The 22065-nt window shown below is 44.2% G+C and overlaps 1 protein-coding gene across 1 annotated transcript in view; it reads right to left on the minus strand.

Annotated features, from left to right (window-relative positions):
- The window catches only part of LOC107194143, a 63676-nt gene extending 43048 nt beyond the window's left edge, over positions 1-20628 (minus strand). The window contains exon 1 of the mRNA XM_015583709.1: positions 20605-20628. The gene's annotated coding sequence lies outside the window, so the exon portion shown is untranslated. The remainder of the gene's footprint in view (positions 1-20604) is intronic.
- Between the last annotated feature and the right edge of the window lie 1437 nt (positions 20629-22065).

Consider the following 22065-nt stretch of genomic DNA (forward strand, 5'->3'; position numbering starts at 1 on the left):
GAGACCGATGGCAAAGTAACGAAGACCGAGGACAAAGTTTAAAGTAAAAGCCCAGCGAGGTCGCGCGAGGAACGCGGAAAACTTGCTCGGACCCCGACAAGACTTTTCGCTGGTGGCCAAGAAATATATGATCAGCAAGAACACGCCATCCTTATCAAATATGGATGCTGACGAGTCGTATAGGTTGCTTCGCCAATCAGCAAAAAAATTGAACCTAAGACACGAGGCATATTCTCCTCTTTAACTTCCGAATCTCATAATTCTCGCCAGTGGAGGAACGATGCCAACAAAATTCGAACGTTGCTGGATTTTATCGCGTTTATCGCCGTTCTCTACCATTTTCCCTCGACAGAAGCTTGGTCCAAAGGCCCACGATAACGCTGCTTACCGTAACGACTGCTTTCTTGGTTAATTGCAACCGGTAGAATCTAGTTCTACGAGAAATTGTTTCGTATATTCTTTAATTTTCACCGAGTTTCCAGTAACTTCATCGTGAATACAGGATTAATTCCTTAGAAAGCCGTGAGTTTAAGCTTCCTCGTTAAGGAAAAGCTCCGTGGAAAGTTCTTTTAATTGAAATTACATCGTCGACCGACCGAAGAAAAAGAAAAGCGATGAATCGGTACACCTAAGAAGAAAAACATCCAAAGGACCTAAACATAAGAGAGCTCAATTAATCCTTGTGTAACTATGGCCACGAGTAAACTGTAACCCTGGACTATTACGAGGATATAAAGAAACCCAACCGGGCGTCCACGGTAAGGAAACAATTCATAGAAACCCGTGTGCATCGTTGATACGTTTATGATTGCTCGGAGAGAGAACGCCCGCTCGCGGAACGACCAAGTTTTAATGGAAACACGAACAATGGGAACTTCCGTTTCGAGCAATAAACTCGAGCCGAGACGAAATAACAAATAAATGAGCGGCGGAAATTCTCGAAGCGAACACCTCTCTCTATCTCGTATATACATAATTCCAGACGACCTTCCCCCCTCGTTGACGTCATTACCGTTTCTAATTGTCGTCCATTCATAGCCACGTTTCAACCAACAATTCCAACCCTCGTTAAACGACCACCCTGTCCATTGTACTAATTACCTGGAACTATTTAACATCTCGTGTATCTCGACAACAAAAATATTACACTGTCGAAGGCAGACGCAATTACACACCCTTTAACAATCATTGTTTACCTAGAAACCACCTGAATTCCGATCACGTGGACGTGGAAAACATCCTGTATTGCTTTTTTCATTCATAGACGTGCCCTTCGATTCACTTAAAATTCATGGATGGAAACCCAACCCCTCGGGCTGGGGGATCGGCGCGGAATTCGAATAATCCCGCTGCTCAATTTCGTTCCGGGACGAGGACAACGTAGCGAATATCAGTTCTCGAATCCTTTCTCGTTTTTTTACCTTTCTACTTTCTTCTATCCCTATTTCTGGTTTCTTTTTTTTTTTTTCTTTTTTTGGTTAAAAGCACCCAGGGATGTCGTTGTCACGGTTAAACCGCACAGTTCGCGAAATAGTATTCCCTGTGGAAAATGGACCGTGCCTTTTATGCATTTCGGTGCATTCGCGCGAAATTCCATGATTCTCGAGCGAAGGAGACTGATGCAGTTGTGTGGCTGACTAATGCACAACGATTTCGCTGGAGCGATGGTCGCTCGCCCGTTTAAGGGGCTGACTGCCAGAGCGCGTCGGTCCCATCGTTCGAACGAAATTATTTTGGAGTGATTATTTCGATGATAAATTGCACTCGTTGGATAATAATTTTTCAATGATTGATTGGCGAAATTGTGGGAATTGCTTTGTTGTGTTCATCTCCAAAAAAAATGATTTTCATCTCGTTCTTTGCTCCGATAATTTACAAAGCTGTTTTAATAATTGGAACATGTTTTTAAGATCAAATACGACGACGATGTAAATGTATTGTGCAATATTTAACAGTACATTGTATAAGTAATTGAGATAAATGTATGAGCAATATTTTAACGAAGAATTGTTTCTCAGTTCGTAATGTATTATACCAGTTTGGATTCAAGCGAATTCGCGTACTTTTCTCTGCCTGTATGCTATAAGGTATCCTTGTTAATTAGCTTGATATTCCAATTATCGTGCGTTACGTTTTGCTGAGTTGTGTGTTGCTATTAAACCGATATGAAAGCTCATATAGTAGATGATATCGGTAACATTGAAACAGATGCTACAGTGAGCTCGAATGAATTCACATCGATGCTGGTTATCGAGGTGAAAGAAGAGCTCGTGTTTGAGAATTCCCTGTTAATTATTCTGTAGAATATGAAAAATATAAATGTGCAGAAACGTCCATAATCCAACCGTACATTATTCTACTCAACTTCTTTTTATATAAAAATCTTCTTAAACAAGTATTGCCCATTCAGAGCATTCATAAAATTCTGTTCCATCCTTGATTCAAGGTCACTTTATTCCTATGAACAATAAAATAAAAATTCCAGTGAACAAACAGCCTAAAAGCACGTAGTATCCTCCTTGACATCCTCCTATTCAACCCATTTCCCCAACTAGGAAGCACCCTATACAAACACACCAACGATAAATCAAGAGACGATCCACTTCCATTGTTCCACAGTTACAACCCCCCCCCCCCAAAGGCAGCCAAGGGGGACAGGTGCAAAATGGCGAAACGTTCCCAGTATAAATAAGGGAAACGTCGGGACACGAAGAAATGCGAGGCAATAACCAATTGCCAATAACACCTCCTGTACGTATTTCCGAACCGTTTCAAAGAAAAGATGTGTACAAGGTAGGGGATGGGTGCCGGGTCGGGAGTCACGAACACGCGTTACAATACCGTGATTTCCGGGGGAACGAAACCTACTTCGAGTTTAACACGATTCCGCAAAATCAATTACCACCAGCGCCCATAATATACGAGCAAAGTTCCCCTGGGCCAAAAGTGTTCCCATCCCACCACCACCATCCAGGCAGCGTCTACCGAACTCGTCTCGCGCCGACAATTCTGCACCCCGTTCAACCGTGGTGCACCCTCCATCCCCTTCCTTCTCGACCCCCACGCCGTCATCCTCTTAACTCCCGAAATTATAGTGGTACGGCTCGAATTCGGGCCGCGTTCACCGCTCCGCGAAACACCCTTGGAAATGGCTGTCGCGTAAGCGTGCACGAATAATCTGTAACTCCCGTGCCTCTCTGTCTCTCGCCACCCTCTCCAACCCACCTCCACCACCCCTTCATACCCCTCCGGGTGGAAGCCATTCGGTCCTGTTTTCCCCCTTATCGTCCAACGGCACAGTTGCCATTTCACGTACACGCGAACGGCCTCTTTATCTCTTGGGACGCTGATTGCTCGCTAATCGGTGGCCAAAGACACTTCCTGTTCACGGATGCAACGACGGAGGTGGCTGAAGGTGGCTGCCTCCACGATTTTGGACCACCTGCGGCCCTTTTGAGAGCTTCTTCATACGGGGGACAGAATAAGCTCCGTGAACGGGATCCTAGGGAGGAGGGATTACATTGTTTGGATTCCCTTCGAGAGCGTGTGAATCGTAATTAGGACTTTGATGATTTATTATGAGATCAGTGGAGTATTGTATTAATTGGTGAGCATTCGAGTGTGAATTGGGTGTGCGTGAATAGTCGATCGTTGCATGGATATTAAATGTGTGATGAAACGGGGGATTTTAGTATTTGGAAATTATATGATTGAAGCGGTGATTATGAGGATTGAATCTGTAGGTAGTATGAATGAAAACTCTGGACATCCTGAAAACTGGATCCGAGGAATTATAACGGGATAGAAAGTTTACTGGATATGATGGATTGTTACATTGTTCGTTGTTCGCTGTCGGACCGATACATATTCATGATATTCCTCTGTGAATCGCGAGCCCCTTCTGTTTAAAAACCGGAAACATGTGGACACGTTTATCCTCCCCGTACATTATCGAATTTTATGAAACCTCGATAAAACTAGTCTTACCTAACATTTCACAGCAAAGATCAGTAATTAACCCTTTAAAACCTTAGATCGTTATTTCAAAATTATGAAAGCAAGATTATATGTTGTAAATATCGGTATTAAACAAACCTATTATCTTTCATTTTTTCCTTTCTTATTTATACTCGAAGGGAATACTTGGATTCCACAACTGAAAACGTGAAAATCTACAAAAATTAAATATTAACCGGCCACAGAATTTAAAATGAGTATTGCACCGATGCAATATTGCCAATTAAAGGGTAAATAATTTCAAACAAAAACATACGATTCCATCGTGCGTGTATCGTTCAACCGCGAAACTGAAATTTCCATTTAACTCTCGGGAAAAAAAAAGTGCACCTAAATATTCGACAAACCAAACAGCCCCGCAACAAACAGCGAATCGAATTCCGCGGGATCTTCCGTCGAGATATATAGCTCGCGGAAATTCACTCGACGCCCGTCCTCCGCAGAAACTCGATCAACCCCCGCCCCTCACGAGACCACCTTATTCCGTGGTATCCGCAGAAGAACACGATGGAATCCTACTACAAAATTACGGATCGAAGCTCGAATAAACCCCACCCTCCCTCCCTCGGTCCATTCCCGAAGACGTATGTACGTTGCGAGGAAAATTACCGATCAACCCCCGGCGAACGGTGAAAGAATCGCTTCCCCTATTCTGCGAGGAGTGGGAGATTATTTTTCCAAAGGGGAATCGATTCAACGCAGCAGCCCCTCGGCCATCGAGCTGTGAATGCGACCGAAAACGGAATCGAGATCTACGAGAATGATCGAGCGGGTAGCTCGAAATGAGGTGCTGTCTACGCCCAATAGGGGGTTGCGTCACGAGCCACCCCACTCCATCCAGCATCGAACAAAATGCCTAAGCCACAGGGCCACGGTGACCGTTAATCCAATTTCTCGGATTAATTAAACGGGGGTGGTTGGTTCGTTCTCGTTAAACTACTTCGTGGAGCGGAACCGGAGGTGTCGGTTTTGGTTATACACCTCGTCTGGGACACGAGCTACCGGTCGTTTCAGCCCCGGGGAACCTTGTCTCGAACGCGAAAAGTTTTCCTCGAGAGGAAGAAGCCTGTTGAGGAGGCCCTGACTGAATTGGACCACTTTGTCCGTGGCCATCCCCTTTCTTCTTAAAAGTGTCTCGGCACGGGTCCTCTGTAACCAGGGGCTTTTGGAGTTTCGCACTTCTCGCCACTGTTGCCGTTATTCTGTTCTTTTGAGAATTTCCGCAAGTTTTCGTTGACGGCTGGGAATTCAGGCGAGTGTGAGTTTTTTGTGGTTAGATCGTCGGAGTTTTGTGTATACACTCGGCAGGAAAAGGATCATTGAATTTTCACCGAAAAATTTGTCGATTTTGGACTCGTCGCTTGTTTGATATTATTTTTGCCTTCAATTCTTTGGGGATATCGGTTTAATGACGTTGAAGTTTGAATGAATTATTTTAGAAGCTATCATTTTGCATAAACATTGGTAGTTATAACAGTTCAAATGTCGACAATTTTTCGGTGAAAATTTAGCAATCCCTTAATTTTACCGTCGAGTGTCAACATTACCGTAGATGCTACTAAAATATGAAGAGTAAATTAAAAATACCACTTATTTACTTACAACTTCATATTTCTGAACAGCAATTCTACGGATGTTCAAGTTACCGGACCAACCTCAGATTCTCGATCTTTACCCTTAGCATTACGAAACATCAACAAAATCTTCCGTCTTCTGTCGTTCCAAAGAAAAACACCGTCCCAGTATCTTAATCAAACAGAACAACACCCTGGCACACCGATCGCATTTCGAAGACGGAAATCTAATCACATCCACGGAGATCCCTCGTTAATCCAGGAATCGACGTGACTCGCCGTCAATCAGAGTGATCAGTCGTTACGAGCGATCGAAGAAGAAACCAACGTCCATCGATTCGTCAGGATCGCCTCGGGGGTTGCAAGAGGGTGGGTCGCGAACAACGGATCGAATTAAATCAAACGTATGGTAAGGAACGAGTTCTGGGCGCCGAGGGTTCGATTCCCTTGTTCCACGCCGATAATTCGACCAGCCGTGAGGGGGTTGGTTCGTCGAGGGGTTGAAAGACGGAAGATGAGGAAAGTCCGATAATTCGAGGCTCGAGGGACGAACGTAGAGAGGGGAAGATGGGGGTAGTTTCTTCGGTGCATTTTATTCCTTTCTTTTTTCGTCTCTCGATGGGATTCGGAACAAGTTGATCCACGAAAGTCAGGGTCCATTTAGACGCGGGCTCTGTCGATTGCACTTTGCTCTTCGATATGGGGGTGGGCGAATGAAAGTGGATGCAAAGGGAACGAGACACGGCGAAAAAGTGGCACAAAGGGATCGATTACAGAGCCTCTCGCCTAGGAGACAACCCCCCCTAGTCGACCGTGTTTTCTTTCAACGAGGCCGATTCGCGGCGTTCATCCATTCGATATTCGTGAATCAATTAGACCCGATACGGGCATAAAACGGGGGTTGGGAGTCTGGAGCAATGGGACGATTCGGCTACGATATTGTCGTATTTCTCGGGGACACGAGTCGGCGGACGTCGAACGGGGATTGAATACGGAGCACGGGTCACGGATCTTGTATGGCATGAGAAGATAATGATAACAGGCAGAATATTGTTACTATACGCGAAATGGTACGATAGTGGCCCATGTTTTGTGATGCACGGTAAGCCAATAAGAAGTATTATCTTGAAAAGTCGACGTTCCGAAATTACACATGACTATCTACTTGAAAAAAAACCAACCCTTCTTGTTGCTTGCTATGCAGTAAAATCGTATCGATTAGTTATTTCAGATAATAGTTCTTATTGTCTTCCCCTGTATACTGAACTGCGGAAAATTTGACGTTCAAATCTATGGTCACATCGTTGGATCGAAAAAACCGTTCTCTCTATTTCGTGTACTAAACTCTGTATGTATTATACTCAAAAAGTGTTCTGTATACCTATAATTCATAAATGTTAGGATAAGACTTTTTACGTAGACCATACGAATAATTTTCACGCCTGACGTATGCTTGATGAAATCCTCGGTACCAGAGCTGAAGTTAAATCCAACTGGGGCCCTGGTGCACGCGTCAGGCTTTACGACAATGATAAAGTTCGCGGGCGTTGTGTGTTTTCTGGGATCTATGGGAACTTCAGATTAGCAGAGCTCGTTGCAAACGTTGGTCTGAGGTTTGATACACGAGCAAAAAGTGTTACGGCGATGATAAAAAAATGTGGGAGTGGAATGAATAACGATGGGGAGAAATCTAGGGGATGCACGAAGTACAGGATGGTCTCTGAGTGTCTCGTCGGAATTCATCGTGCGGGATTCGTAATGAATATTAGAGTAGGATCTGGACCAGCGAGATTGCGTACGGTCGCGAAAGGATCGTAGGTACCAGAATCCGAAGATTGCACGGCAAACAGGAAGAGGCCCGGTTTTTCCACTCGAATATCCGGCGAAGTGCGATAAAACGGGATCATGTTTGCGAACACGGCCCGAGAAACCTGGATAATTATTCCGATTACCGGGCCCTCGAGCGTAATTGAAAGACGAAGGCGGTTTAAAAGCTTGGATAATACCGACGAACGGAAGGCGAACGGAAGACTCCAGAATCCCTACTCCTCGCGGAGTATCCGTGAAAAGATCAAATTACATTTTAATGATAAGGCCACTCGAACATAGAATTGAGATTCGGGTCATGCAGTCGTGGAATTGCTGAGACTGAAGGAATCTGGAAAGATCTGCGACAACAGCGAGAGGATACGGAAAGAAACTCGAAAGAAGATGGCATAGAACGAAACTGTGCACAGTAGAATGAGTCCAACTATGGTCAGGCACAGAATAACAGCCGTCTCGAAGATGTACCGGATTCTTTCTCTATTTATTGTGTCAACGAAAATAGAATGTATATGATAGATTCTATTTTCGAATTTATATAGATATTCTTCTGCGGATATATATACAGAATTCTTAAAATTCCGTACTAAATTTATCTAGAAAAATGTACATTACCTCTCGCAAGTAGGGGAAACTAGGTAACGATTTGTCTTTTTGAGTCTGCAACTTTTTGTTCTGCATATATTCGATAAGTGTCCTAATATTTTACATTTCTGCATAAAACATCCTCAATCCAGTTATAATATCCGTTAATTGCAATCACAAAGGATGAAAATGTTCGTCGTTCACGGAATTCCTGGTTAAAAAAGTCCAGAAAACAGCAGAGAATCACAGAAACCGAGGACAAAACCTGGGAGAAAAGATAATTTAAAACGGAACCATGGAGTCGCGAAGGGAATCAGGCTGATAGGATTCCGGCTACGCGGGCGTTCCTCTGCATCTCAATTGCGCGGAGAAATTCCCTGGCTTTTCGTCCCTTTATCAGCGCTACTAAAGGGCCGCGCGGCGATGCTGACGCGGCTGGCGCGTCCGGAGACTAACGATACAGCAAATCATCGTCCAGGATCGAAAATAGATACGCGTTTCTCATTGCTGGAATATTTCGTGTAGAGAAGCGAACTATTCGGTTGCGATCCTCTCTATCGAACCATTTTCCGCGGGAATCGCCGGTGAAATTTTCATTCGCGAAGTTCCGACAACTTCCGGCTGCGTTCTTGTTATTTAGAGAACGCAGTCGGAGCAGAGTTTCCTCCCCACGGGATAGATCCACGCGCACGCAGCAGATGTTTCGTGTAGCATAAAATATTCTGTTCGCGGGGGAAAAGTGTCTGTGTGTGTGTGTGTGTGTGTATTAAAGGGGATAGGAATTTCGGAAATGTTTTAGCGTCATGGGACTCTATGCAAGTTAGGCTAGTCGAGAGCAAGAGAGAAGCTATTATGAGATGTTAGAGATTAGGTGAAACCGAAGTAGTACTTGGGGTAAGCCTTTTACGGAGTATGAACGTTAAGGATATAATTCATCGCCCAGTTCTTAATTGTTCTAACTCCGTTTTTTAAGTAAATTTGGTTAATCAATCTACGTGCGTTTCATTGGCCCAAAGTAAAATTCAACGTATAGAAAATTCGACCTAGAAAACGATAAATATTGTTTCAAGTCCCAACTACGAAACTTTGATAGTTCTTTTCTTTTAATGATTGTATCCCCTGATACTAACAACAATTAAAACTTTATGTTGAAAATGAGGTATGATTGTGTTAAATATTGTAATAAATAGCTGTTCAGTTGATGATGTTATAGTGTGTTTGATTATTTCACCACTTTCCTGCTTCTATAATGCTGAACTTCGTAAACTTGCAACCCAGTTTTCTCAATTTAGAAACTCGTGGAGACAGAACAATTAAGAACTAGAGCGATGAATTATATCCTTGCGGGTGAATTCTGTGCTGTCACTTGGTCATGACTGATCGAGCGAGTGGAGCTTTTCACGAATTGCTCTGATCGAAATAACTGTTTTGAGTAGTGTATTCTAGTAATCTGTTGATTACTCTATTCAGAAAAACTCAACTTATGATAGAATAATCTAGGGACCTTAAATGATATCTTCAAAGACCTTCAGGTGATAGTTCCAAGTTCAACCCTCATTCCAGTAATTAAAGAAGTACCGTACTCTTAATAAATTTCGTAATTATATACACTCAGAGGGCATAGAATTGGAAATCAGGGCTCTCAAAGAATGTAAAAACCATTAAGTAAGTCCAAGCGAATGCTACAAAGAGCCTGAAGGATGGAAAAGTTTCGTCCTCCAGTCTGATCCAACAGCTCCTCCACTTTTCTACCGCTCCTCCCTAAGATCTTTCATTCCAATCAGGTAAACCGTTAAATTCTACGTTCCATTACTTCGTGCCTGTAATATATTTCACGCTATCGCGGCGTAACCACCGCCGAAGCAGAATTAGCGAAGTAACCATTGCGGAATATTATATGTACATACCTGTATATACACATACATATGTACTAGCTGGTAATATTTCTTCGTCTGGAATTTGATTGCATTTATCTCGGGAGCAGACTCTCGGCTAGGATGAAATTGAATTCGAAATAACCGAGGAAGACAAGTGTTGGTCGAGGAAAAGATCGATCGTGGATCCCACCGAAATAACGAGCGAGCACGGTGATCTATTTATTTTTCATTTCTGGCCCCGTCGATTAATTCCACGACGGTATCAAACGTGCGAAATATTGAATGTCGCCGCTCTGCTCTGAACCTCGCCAGACGTACATATATATACGCGCAGGAATATTCGTCAGGCGAGAGTTCTTTGAAACTTCGGGTCGGAAAAAAACCGAATTTAAAATAAGGGACTGGTTGTGGGGGCGGGACGCAAAAATAGCGAAAGTTCACGGGAACGAGCGATAATTTAAATGGGGGACGGAACCTGCTGGCTGTGTTTGAGGAGAAACATTGTAACAGAAGTTCCTACGAAATTGTCCCTTAAAGTACATTTAGTCATTTAATCATTTGATCTGACCTTCAAGCGAAGGTCATAATGTTAAACAACATTAAACATATAGGGAGGCAGTGATCTGGTGGTACAACTCGAAAGGGGATGATCGTAGATGAAAAATGAAAGGATGCCATAGAATAATAATTTTGGATAAAAAAATTCCTTCTCCAAAGGATTAAGTTCGAAATTCCATCGAGTACTCGTGATTTGGGATACTGGTCAGACTGTGTCTGACTATTACTGAGTATTACTACTTGCAGATAGCCAATAACTGGATAACATTCCAAACGTTTCGAAGCATTAACGTAACTGGAAATAACCCGAAATAATCACACACTAAGTGGAATTCAAGTGCACATGTGTATACCAAATTTTAATCATCTAAACATTCATATCATACGAACCAACGGGTAATATGAATAATTTCATCCTAGATTCCCGACTCACTTGTTTACGCGATCATAATTTCCTTTCAGTTCATTCGACGAAATTAACGAGTCTTAATAGGATTCAGAATCCGTCCTCGTGGAAATTTCTATTTAATCCAGAGAAATTTAAATCTGCATAAGCACCAACGATCTACTTACAACTTCCTCTTTGTTGAATTCCATTTCCCTTCATTATCACGTTCAACCCTCCGCGCTCTCCACCGTTCGAACTTTGGGAAACTTTTTCGGCCGTCACAGCGTCAGCGAAATGACCAGCGCACCGTTGTTGTGTAAAGGAACCAAGAAAAAAAAAGAAATTCCCTGCGCCACGGGATTATCGACGAGCAGGAAATAATTCTACGCAATTTAACCGAACCGACGTGAATCTCTGACCGGCTCAGCGTTTTTCTCCGAACTGACGGTAGTTAAACCCCCGCAAAAACCAGTGTACGGTTAATTTATCGTGGTATACGTACGGTTAATTTATCACGTTATTCGTACGGTTAATTTATCATGTTATTCGTACGGTTAATAATCGCCATCGGACGGATACAATGGTAAGTATCCTTTTTGCCGTGAAATCTGTACGATTTCTTAACCTCGAAACTGGGGATGAGCTATGGAAGGGCACATCGAACGATCGTGGTTGCGCAGCAGAGATAGTGAAACATTCATAAGAAGCTTATAAGCACGTAAAAAGTTTCATTACTCTTCCAGACAGCCGTAGAGACGCGTCTTGCCGGGCGATCGTGGGGCATAACTCACTCGAGCGACTCCGAAGCCCAGGTTTTGTTTCCCTCCGAATGCGTACAGGGTGTCACCGTGGAATCCTCATGCCCACACTTTTTCGTGTTGGAAAAACCTTCGTGTGAGCTTTTTGGATAGCGTGGCTCCGTGTTCGTTTCTTCTGTGCCCGGTTACTGGGGCGTCAATTTCGTTCGCTGAAGTAAAATCGGATAATATGAAATTAACGTCGTGAGAATTTACTACATACAGATTATTTCCGAAATTACGGTACAACCGGAAAGGAGGTGATTTCTCGTGTAAAAGTAAGTCAAAAATATAGAATAAACTTTTTTCGTGTGATGCTTCGTTTCCAAGATAATCGAATTAGAAAATCTGGCTGGTAAGTCTGTTCATAATATTCTGTTTCTACTTATTTCCTGCACGAATACACGCGTTTTAAATGAACCTTCAAACTCAATTTTCTCGAAAACAGAGCTCTATATGAAAAAATTATGTTGTATATTTTCTACTTATTTTTCATTCCAGAATCACTTCTTTTTTTGTCGTACTACGATTTCGAAAACATTGTGTATACTTGGACAGTTTACAGCGTAGTCTAGAGCAGAGAATCATTTACCTTGACACTATCAATTCCAAGGAAATATATTTCGCAAGATTCTTCCGCAACGTTAGAATTGCGAATTATTTCGATCCATTCGTCTCAGTACTCGACCGAATAAAATATTCTTCCGCGGAGCGAGTAACGGTAGCAGTCAGAAACTTCACAACAATAAACTGTAGTGCCTGAATACAAAGAGAAATACGAGTGATCCTGGCGTGTCCCGTGGAAAACGATGGGATGGGGCGGGATGGAAAGAAATCAGACGCTCGTGAATACTTTACATCTTGCGAAATAGCAAAACTTTCGACCCGGACGAATATTTTAAGGACGCGAAAGGGAGGCTTCAGAATTCAGGGTCGCTTAGCCGGCTCACCCTGTATATCATCCCCGTATGAGAAATAAATCTGTGTGTTCCAGATGCTCGTCGTATACGGGGACAACGCGTCCCACGGAAAGTTTTCGCGTCTTCAGCGGAAAAGAACCCGTTCCCGGTGAAACCTTTTCCCCTGTCGTTCTCTCCTTTGAGAGAAGCCTACGTGAACGGAATAGTCTGCTGATTTTCGAACCACGAATAAAAACGTTCGTAATTTGTATATGTATATATATGTTATTTAACGATGTCCTGTAACTCTCATTTATCACTTGGGTGACCTCCGTTTCCCGATGAACAGGCGTGAAATTTTTTATTAGGCCCTTTGGTCCTTCGAGGAAATGTTTCTTCAAATTCGTGCACACAGGTAAACTGCTCGATGAACACGTTCCCTCCTCGGTTCACTGTTTTATGAGTAGCCCCACGAACTCGTAAATTCTACGCTGAACGAGAGCAACGAGGCTGATGTTTGTTTCAGAGAGCCGTGTGAATTCTGGAGGGGTATACCGATACAAAATTCTCGGTACCGGTGAATGTTTCACGTAAAAGGGGACGTTGGGGATAGGTGAATTATGGGTAAATTGGTCTGGGATAGATTGGCCATGGTCTTTGAGTTCTTAATACATTTGTTAAAAATTGATGAGAAATGGGGGAGACTTTTTTATTCGTACATTTTATCCCAACGTCTGACCACGTTCGTACCTGTTCTACTTGTAGAGGTTTTAAGAGTACTAAACCTTCGAATGGTAAGGTGGGTTTTAAGGTCGTACTTGGTAAGATGTGGTCGGATCCGACCCGTGCTCTATGTGCCATTTTTATATAGGCAAAAAAAGTGATTACAATAATGTAAATATTAAATGTGTACCAAATAATAAAAAATATTTTAGAACGCGAATAATAAAAAATTAATAAAGAATATGCAGTAGGAAGAGCACGAGAGGAATTATAACTTAGATCGGATACGGCCCGGGCGTTGCCATTAAAAAGTTAAGACTATCGAAAGTATAGAAGGTAAAAAATTTCCATAATAAATGGACACCATAGATAAATTCTGGATGAACACGACGTGCTATTTAACATGGGTTCCATCTCGCCAGATTAATTATGATTGGATATATTCGTAAATAATTAACACATGCATTTTAAGCTTAACTTAATCTCACTGCAATCGCGAGTTTAGATAAAAAAAACAGGTCATATGAGGATTAAACACGTCAACGTTTCGGTGCTTTCTACCTACACATATTAAGTCCCTCAAAATCTGCTACATATTTAAATTCTCCATTTCGAAAAATATAACTGCAATCTTTATATTAGGTGTACAAATTAATTCATGGCCCTCTGTTCATAGATTTCTTCATTTTCACAAAAAACTAAGATTCAATCCAGTCTTGGAACAGTTCTCGGACAATTGAGGAATTCCCTGTCGAAAAATCGATGGTGGTTTTCAGTCAATAATTAATTATGACATCCATGAATTAATTTGTACACCATCTATAGTCTACAAACAGCATACCAAAAGAATGTAACAACGTTCCCCGAAAAATCAATAAGGAAACCAGTACATCTTTGCGACTGGTATTACCGCTTGTCTGACCGTGCACAGGGCCATACTACTCGCTGGTGGCCTCGTTTCACCCGAAATTCGAAATACCCCGGGCAGTTAAAGTGGAACGACTTTTGGCCGGGGCACACCATAAATTCTCCGCGGCTCGAATTCCCCCTTCATACAGTTTCACTTTTGAGCCCCGGCCAGGGGCGTCGTCGGTGGGTTGCAGTCGATAATTTGTCGGGCGTACGACGTTGCGGTTCCACGACGGACCTTTGAATTCCTTCAAGGAGGAACAAGATGTAGAATGAAAACATAAAAAGAAAACAGAAAAAATAAAGCCATTCCTCGGGCAAAACGTGAACGTTACGTGTAAACCGAACCCGACTTCGCAGAGACGTGTCGGTAATTAGTTCCGCTGAGTCTGACACGTTTCTGGTGACGGTGACGAAGAGCCCGTGAAAAAAAAACGAGAAACTCGACGACTCGATACGCGTTCCTACATTCCCCGTAGTTTAAACGGTTACACACCGTTGAGCTGTTAAATAAGAGAAAACATTTTTTTCAAATTATTGTATATGTAGAATTGTTGTTTATTTAAAGTTCAACATATAACATTGAGCTGTACATCTACAGCTCAATTTTTCAGAAATGAATTTTTAATTCTCCCACTTATTTAACAGCTCAAAGGTATTTAACCCCTTAAACGAAACTCCAGGGCAGAAGTTCACTGGCGATATTTTTAGATTGGCTCTATGATCCGCGGTTAAAAAAATATTTGGGTTACCTGGGAGTACACGGTGCCACGATAAGGAGTCGGTTGGTTTTCAGAAGTTTCCTCTATCAGGTCTGTAAATTTGTTTTACTTTCCTCTCTCTGTCCATTTCCAAAGTTCGCTCGCATTTAACGCTTAACGACCGGTTTAAATCAAGTTTCGGAGAGGATAAAAACTGACGGATGGAGACAAAGGTATTATTGTCTATCTAATAACAGACCATTCACGGCTCGATAACAGTTTCTAGCGATCGATCCTGTTTCACTGTACGCGAGAAATCGCATAGTTTCGGACGAAATTCGAGAAGGAAGCGTGTGTTGTCTGCTCGCAATTTTTCCCACCCTTCATTTACCCCCCTCCCTTCCTTCCACTGTCCCCCACCTCGCCATTGTTTCCAACCCTCGGTCGAGGCTTCATTCTCGCGCGCACGCCTCGGACAAAGACTAGCGTCGCACGGCGATACAAATATCCGGCGTGGTGGCAGTAATTAAAAGGAATCCAAGATGGAAACCACACTTGTCGTCCGTGCTTGCCTCGAATAGACGGCGCATCATTTCCTCGTGGTTTGTCGTCCCAGAAATTGACCTATACCCTACCCCCCCTTGACCTTCCATTTCCCTTTCCCAATCTATTCTTCTCTACTAATGACTTGAACCGAACGAAGAATATCAAAAGTCGGATAACATAAGACTTTCGTTAATTCTCCGGAGATTGCTATGGAGTGGGTCCTTTTGGACCCTCAAACATCGTTCCTTCTACATTTTGTTGTAAACTGGTTTTCCTTTTATTTGAATAAAAATTGTCAATTTTTAGGCTCTGTATTTTTTAAACATTGTAAAAATCGGCGGAATGAAGACTTAAACCACCCCTATGTTCAGATGGATTGTAAGTAGACTGCGGATTTTTTGGCAAACTGAAATTTTACGCAGTAATTCATATACATAAAAACGAAATTTGATACTTATTTCCTCCGTTAAGTATCTCGTTGAGTTTTTTTCTTACTTTCAACAGTAGCGGAAATAATTTAGGTGCTCGAGTTAAAATTAACACCCTGTATATTCATTACAACTATTCACCTGGCATTACGATACACCCCTTTAATTCATCGTTCCCATACACAAATCCATAGCTAAAGAAAATTCGACTCCCTTCCGTTTCTTTTCCCACAGTACCAAGAAACCACCCTCAAACTTTCCTATTCACAGATCCCCCGAACATAAGCTTCTCTGGCGTTGCTGGGTATACAAAGAAATAACGTTCGAACGACCCTCCTGGACCAACAGGCCGAGTGGTTATCGGACCGCATTCTTCCGCCCCCGTTTGCAATTTCAACGAAGATATACCCGCCGCTAATACCCCTCGGCGGTGTTTGATCGCGCGCGTGGGGGTGGTTTGGGGGCCGCGGTGGTTGCGCCGGTGTTTCCTTGCTTTAACGCGGCCACCCACGCCACCAACCACGGGCAAATATGTATATGTGTCCGTGTGTGTGTGTCGAGCGAAACTGTGTATCCCAGTGTAGCGAGGTCAAACAGCGAGTTCCCTTCTCTTCCTGACGATCCACCAGCCCCGAAAATCGCGAGAGGGTTTACGAAAGTAGGCTGTGGGGGCTTAAACGCGAGGCTCCAGCAACTCCGACAACCGGCGGCGGAATCGTATGTGGCTTCGTGGAAAGTAGAAACGGAGGATTTAACGGTGCGTCGACAGGGGCTGAAAGGGGTAAAAGAGAAGAAGAGCCTTGATGCTTTGGGTAACTGTAAAGGGGGGGGGTGTAATCCGTACGTGGACCGAGGGGGGAGAGTTTTCTAATTTGAATGTTTGATGTCGGATCGCCTTTTGTTCCTGGGTAGGACCATCGTGGCAGCGGGAAGAAATAAGACCAGTTACACACACATATATATCCTTGATGTCTTTCCCATCCCCCCTTCGGCTTTCCTTTTTGTCTTATCCGGTGTTTCCCCACCTGATCCTCTCGGCTACCATTTGTGACCCCCTACCGTTCGCCACTTTTCCCAGCGATGGGATCAACCGAGCAGCGAGCCATCGAGGCTCTCGATACCGTGGAATACGGCGTGGTCGCTACACCACGGTAAGGAATTGAGCTTGGAGGGGTAATTGAAACTCCGGTGAACAGGGGCTGAAGTTTGGATGGCTCCTGCGGGAAGTGGTAATTGGAGCTTCCGGTGACGCGATCGAGACCTGGTTTTCTTAATAGATGCTGGAATTCGGTTCGTGGTGTCGCGAATACGGGGTGGATAGTGAAGAAATGGTACAAAGTGTTTCAGGGATGTGAGTTTTGGATTGGGTAGAGATAGTAGACGAGCAACAACTCGAAGTTTGTTCTTTGATGAGAATTATTTTGGAGGACATTTCGATGGATCAAGGTGTGATTATATTGGAACCTTCTTTAGCTTGTTTTAAAGTAAGTATAGACGGAGGATTAGACAGTTTAACCCGTTCGATACGGCCAAATCTAATGCTGCAAGTCTCTGTATCCACGGCAAAATAGCTTCTAAAATCGAATAATGTGCAAATAGAAAACCACACCTCCACGTGTTATCGTCTCGAATTGATTGATACCCCGGGCCACGTACTAAAGTTGATCCCATCGCTAACCTCGCTTCCTCAGCGTCCACTCGACACCGTGCCCCCGCCGTCATTCGCCCTTATCCGGATCTAGATTTCATTTTAACCTCCTTCCAGGTTACCACGAATCGCGACGGGGGGGGGGGGGGTGCGCCAGTAACTCGACTCCAAATGACGATATCGAGGGACCGGAAGTTCAATGAGCACCGAAAATTACGAGCCACCGATAGTGTGATTCTCGATGTTCTTTTCGATCGCTCGTAAACTCTGAATCCCTCTCTGTCTACTTATATAGGTTGTTATATAATTTCCAAAAATTTATTTTATACTATTAAATAGCCCGACCCTTCTTAGGTATATACCCTAAACACTGTCGGTAATACGTCAGTTTACTTTAAGAAATCGCAGTTGAAACGTTGTGTTTAACAACTCCCACAAAACATGCCCTTCGAGTGACTATTTATTACAAACTTCTTCAGCATTTATGACAAACTTATCCAAGTATAAGGTTGTTTGATTGGTAAATCGGAGGTCCTGGCATCGAGTCCCATTCTTCGAAAACGGAACCCCAGATAAGAAAATGTTATACCAACATATTTTCTTCTTTTTTAACGCAGAATTACCCCCTGCCCGGTTGTACTACGATTTCCGGCCCCCACTGTATATTTTTTTTTTTATCTTTCGCGCTCACGTCCCGCGATAATGCCAATTAACTCCGTTGTAAATGCTAATACGGTCGACAACGATCCCCGTGGAACGGTGTAACTGGATACTCGTAACGGCCGTCTCTAAAAACGTCGTAAAGGTTATTTTGCGACCTCTATCTTTTTCCCACGTCGGCCACTTAGCGTGTGCCTGTCGTTCCTCCCCCGCCTGAACCGTCTAGGATTTCGTTCGCACGTACGACCTCGCGTAAAATCCGCGACACCGCTGCCGAGTAACTTAGAACCCACCCTCTACGGCTCCTTCTTCCGACGCCATTTAAATGCTAATGCCGTTTCCGCTCGGGCGTGCACAGACCGACCCTCGGGCAGAAGGCCTTTGGTCCTTTCTGATCGCAAGAATTTGTCCCGTATGAAAGGAGACTTCCTCGTAAACCAAAGAAATAAGTCCCGATCGACGGACCGCTGAGCATTTAAGCCGTGGTAGCCACTTGAGGAAAACGCGAGAAACGATTTCTGGGGACGACGTATAGTGACCAGGGGTGGTTAAAGTCTGGATACGTGCGGAAATTACATCTTTTCTATAATTCCTTTATGTTTCTTTATATAAATTATTCAAAATGAATAATTATACTTATATAATAATTATACCTCCTTTTATACAAGCTCTTAATCTTTGTAGCCATTCGTCGATTTGTGACAGAACTTAACCGACTATGCAATACTATTGTTAACCGATTGCTGCTGGTATCTCTGGAATTGTTCGAGTTATCAGTATCACATAGATTAAAGAGAAATTGTTCTTCCTCGCGCGGTCACGGTTAACGGATACACGGTTGGAATTTCGCAGCCGCAGGCTCGTTTTCCCCGAACGAAATTTTATCCGTGGCAACTCGTGTAAGATTACCATTTATATGGCGGAAGAGGGGGGACCAGTGGACGTCGACGTCGAAATCCAGACAGGCGATCCGATACGAAATGGAGAGATGTGTCGCGAGCAGAGGCGGAGGAAAGCAAAAAAAAGGATGAAAATGCGACGGAAGTGGGTTCCTAACGGGACGAGGCGAGGATAGCCGACTTGGTTTTTATCATCGTTCTAAAGTGCACATTTCTGTAAGACGAATCCCCCGTTGGATCAGGGAAAAACTCGCCGCTACCCTGTTCCCTCACCCTTTTCAACCGACTATCGGTGGATGAGAGACGTCGGTGATCGAGACTCAGGATTTATCGCTCGGATATTAAGCGTCCAATGAGATTTCATCGAAGTCTAATTTTAGTTGGTGGTTTAGCGAATGTAACAGGTCAGGTTAGAACTTTGTACAGGTACACTGAAAGTATGTAACGTATTCTGTGTCCCAAAATAACCCCCCAAAACCCTGAGAGTCCAAAGCTAAATGGCTTTCAGTACAACACACCAGACATTCCCAACAATATAAAAAAGAAACAGGCTAGTATAACCCCGGAATCAGTCTTATCGTACATCGTCATCCCTCCAGGCCGCAGCATCCCCACATCCCCGGTTTTCAATTCCTATCTTCCAGCAGCTTTCCCTCCGGCCTGATAACGCCGACTGGATGGGGTGGGAGGTTGATATCTCCGAGTTTCTATCGGGATTGTTTCTCCCCGAAATTCCCTTCGAACTTTCCGCGAAACGACGCTATATACTCCGAGCATCATCCACGAACGGTGGAAGAGGAGAAACGGGGGTGGAAGGGGTTAGAGGGCAGCATTTCGAAACGCCGAAATGGCTCGACGAAAAGCTCTACCCGACCCGTCTGGAAGCTATTTCAAGGAACGACGAGTCGCTCGATCCCCCGGCCGGGAAGGTCGCGGCGTTGTTGCGGCTAAACGCGGCCAAGTTTCGTCGGTGGAAGGGTAAACCGTGGCAGAAAGATTTTTCCGACTGGAGGAGGTGGGTTAGACACTGTGAAATTCTCGTTAAGCACGAACCAGGCCGGGGAGGGTGCGTGGCGATTGGTCGGTGCACACACGGTGCCACACGTTGGATTTCGCGCCAAACCAACCAGCCGAATCTACATGCTATCCACGACCGATTCCTTATCGCGTATTCAAAGAGGTCTCGACAGACGGGGTGGAGTCGAGCGAAAGGAAAATTGCTACGCGACGATCACCAACGCGCAGCGTGAGAAACAGCATTGGGAAAATTCATCGAATTTCCCTGGGGGATTGGTGGAAGCAGTTTAGCAAATGGTCTCTATCTCAATTTTCGGTTCGAATGATCCCTTTCTGCTCGACGAACAGGGGTCTGCGAATGAAGTCGACTTGGCGAGACCCGGAAAGGATCTATCTTGATCCTCGGTTAGCCCCCCTATGCTGCGTAAACTGGAAAGTGTATTGAGGTGATCATTTCTGAGAAACGATTTATACGATCAGAAAGAAAAGTAAAATTGGTTCGATGGAGAATGAAGTTCAACGTGGAAGAAATGTAATAGTAGACGTGTACTCACTTGGAATATCCCAAACGCTGTTCCGAGGTGTTCATTTGTCCGCACGACCGTCGTCACGATCATTACTCTGTCCCTCACTTTTCAAGGCTTTTCTTCCGTTCCCTCACCCCCGAAATATCGCACACTCTATCCCCTCGTCTATCACCCACACACACACGCAAGTTTAGTACTCTTTCGGCCACAAACAACGTGTGTACCGAACCGTTCGTGGCAAAGGCAACGCGCGCGCTGGGACACTGAACGATCACAGCGACGACCCTTGTGTGTGGTCGACGTCGTGCATCTTCACAAACACATACACGAACAGCCACGCGCGTTCTGCACCACGAACACCGTGGACACACACACCAGTAGGCCGCGTGCAAACGGTACGTGCGAGGCTTAAACGGCCGGACCTATCAGTCCGGACGTTTCGACGGAGCTAAACAGCTACGACCATGATCCTGTTGAACACTATCGATCCTATTAATCGATTCAACGTGAACTATAGTCTGTGGAAGGTCGTTTAACAACAGAATCTTGTTGATATTCCATTTACGGATAGAATCCTGTGGACCTTGGTCCCAGTAGGTCAGGAATCAGCTGCTGCTGGGTAGCAGGTGATACCAAGTTCAAATATGTTCCTGGATTAACGATAATTATGTTCGTTTCAACTGGTAATTTCTCGTGTTTGTTTTTTCTTTTCTTTTCATTTAGTCCGACGTTGTAATTTTCCAAGATCCCAGTCACAGTACGTTGTCTCAAAAAATCGCAAGTATCGCCTGGAATGGTACACACCAGAAGCGATGTGCGTCCGCGCAGCCAGACACGCAACTAACGCGACTACGTGTCCTCGACTGGAGGCGCCTGCGGTCCAGGCTGCCACGCAGTATACTGAGCCGTGCCGGCTGCCCGGGAGAACCCGTGGGCGAACGAAGCTCCCCGAAAATCTGCGAAGATCCTCGATTCGATACCGCTCTCTTCGGGGGTCGTGCACGACCCGCCGAGAGACGGTCGCTTTTCCCACTTCCCCTCAGCCTTCCTCGAGGCCGTCGACGTCGGTCGAGCCTGCCGAGACACCCCTTTCCGCCTGGACACTTTGTATATAGCCAGGAGGGGGAAAAAAAAGAGGGACAGATACATTTCCGTATGGTTTGATGAAACGATGCGTGAAATTGAAACGGCCAATCCGTTTCCGTGAGATCGTATCTTTTTGGTCACTCGTCGGAAATTTTTATTTTTTTTTAGGGGGGGAGATTTTAATCGTTATCCGATTTTTCAGCGTGCTGATGTAGCGTCTGGTTGTTCATTTTTGTTTGTCCTGCTCGAATGGTTTTAATATGTTTTTTGGTGATTACGGTTCGCGTATGTCCGGGGTTTTGTTCGAAGAGTGAATGGTTGAAGTTAATTTCTGATCGTGGATTAATGAATCTAGTTCCTGGTGTATCCTGACAATGTAGGACATGATCGTTTTGGTGTAAG

The sequence above is a fragment of the Dufourea novaeangliae genome, unplaced genomic scaffold (assembly GCF_001272555.1).
Source record: "Dufourea novaeangliae isolate 0120121106 unplaced genomic scaffold, ASM127255v1 scaffold21, whole genome shotgun sequence".
NCBI lineage: Eukaryota > Metazoa > Arthropoda > Insecta > Hymenoptera > Halictidae > Dufourea > Dufourea novaeangliae.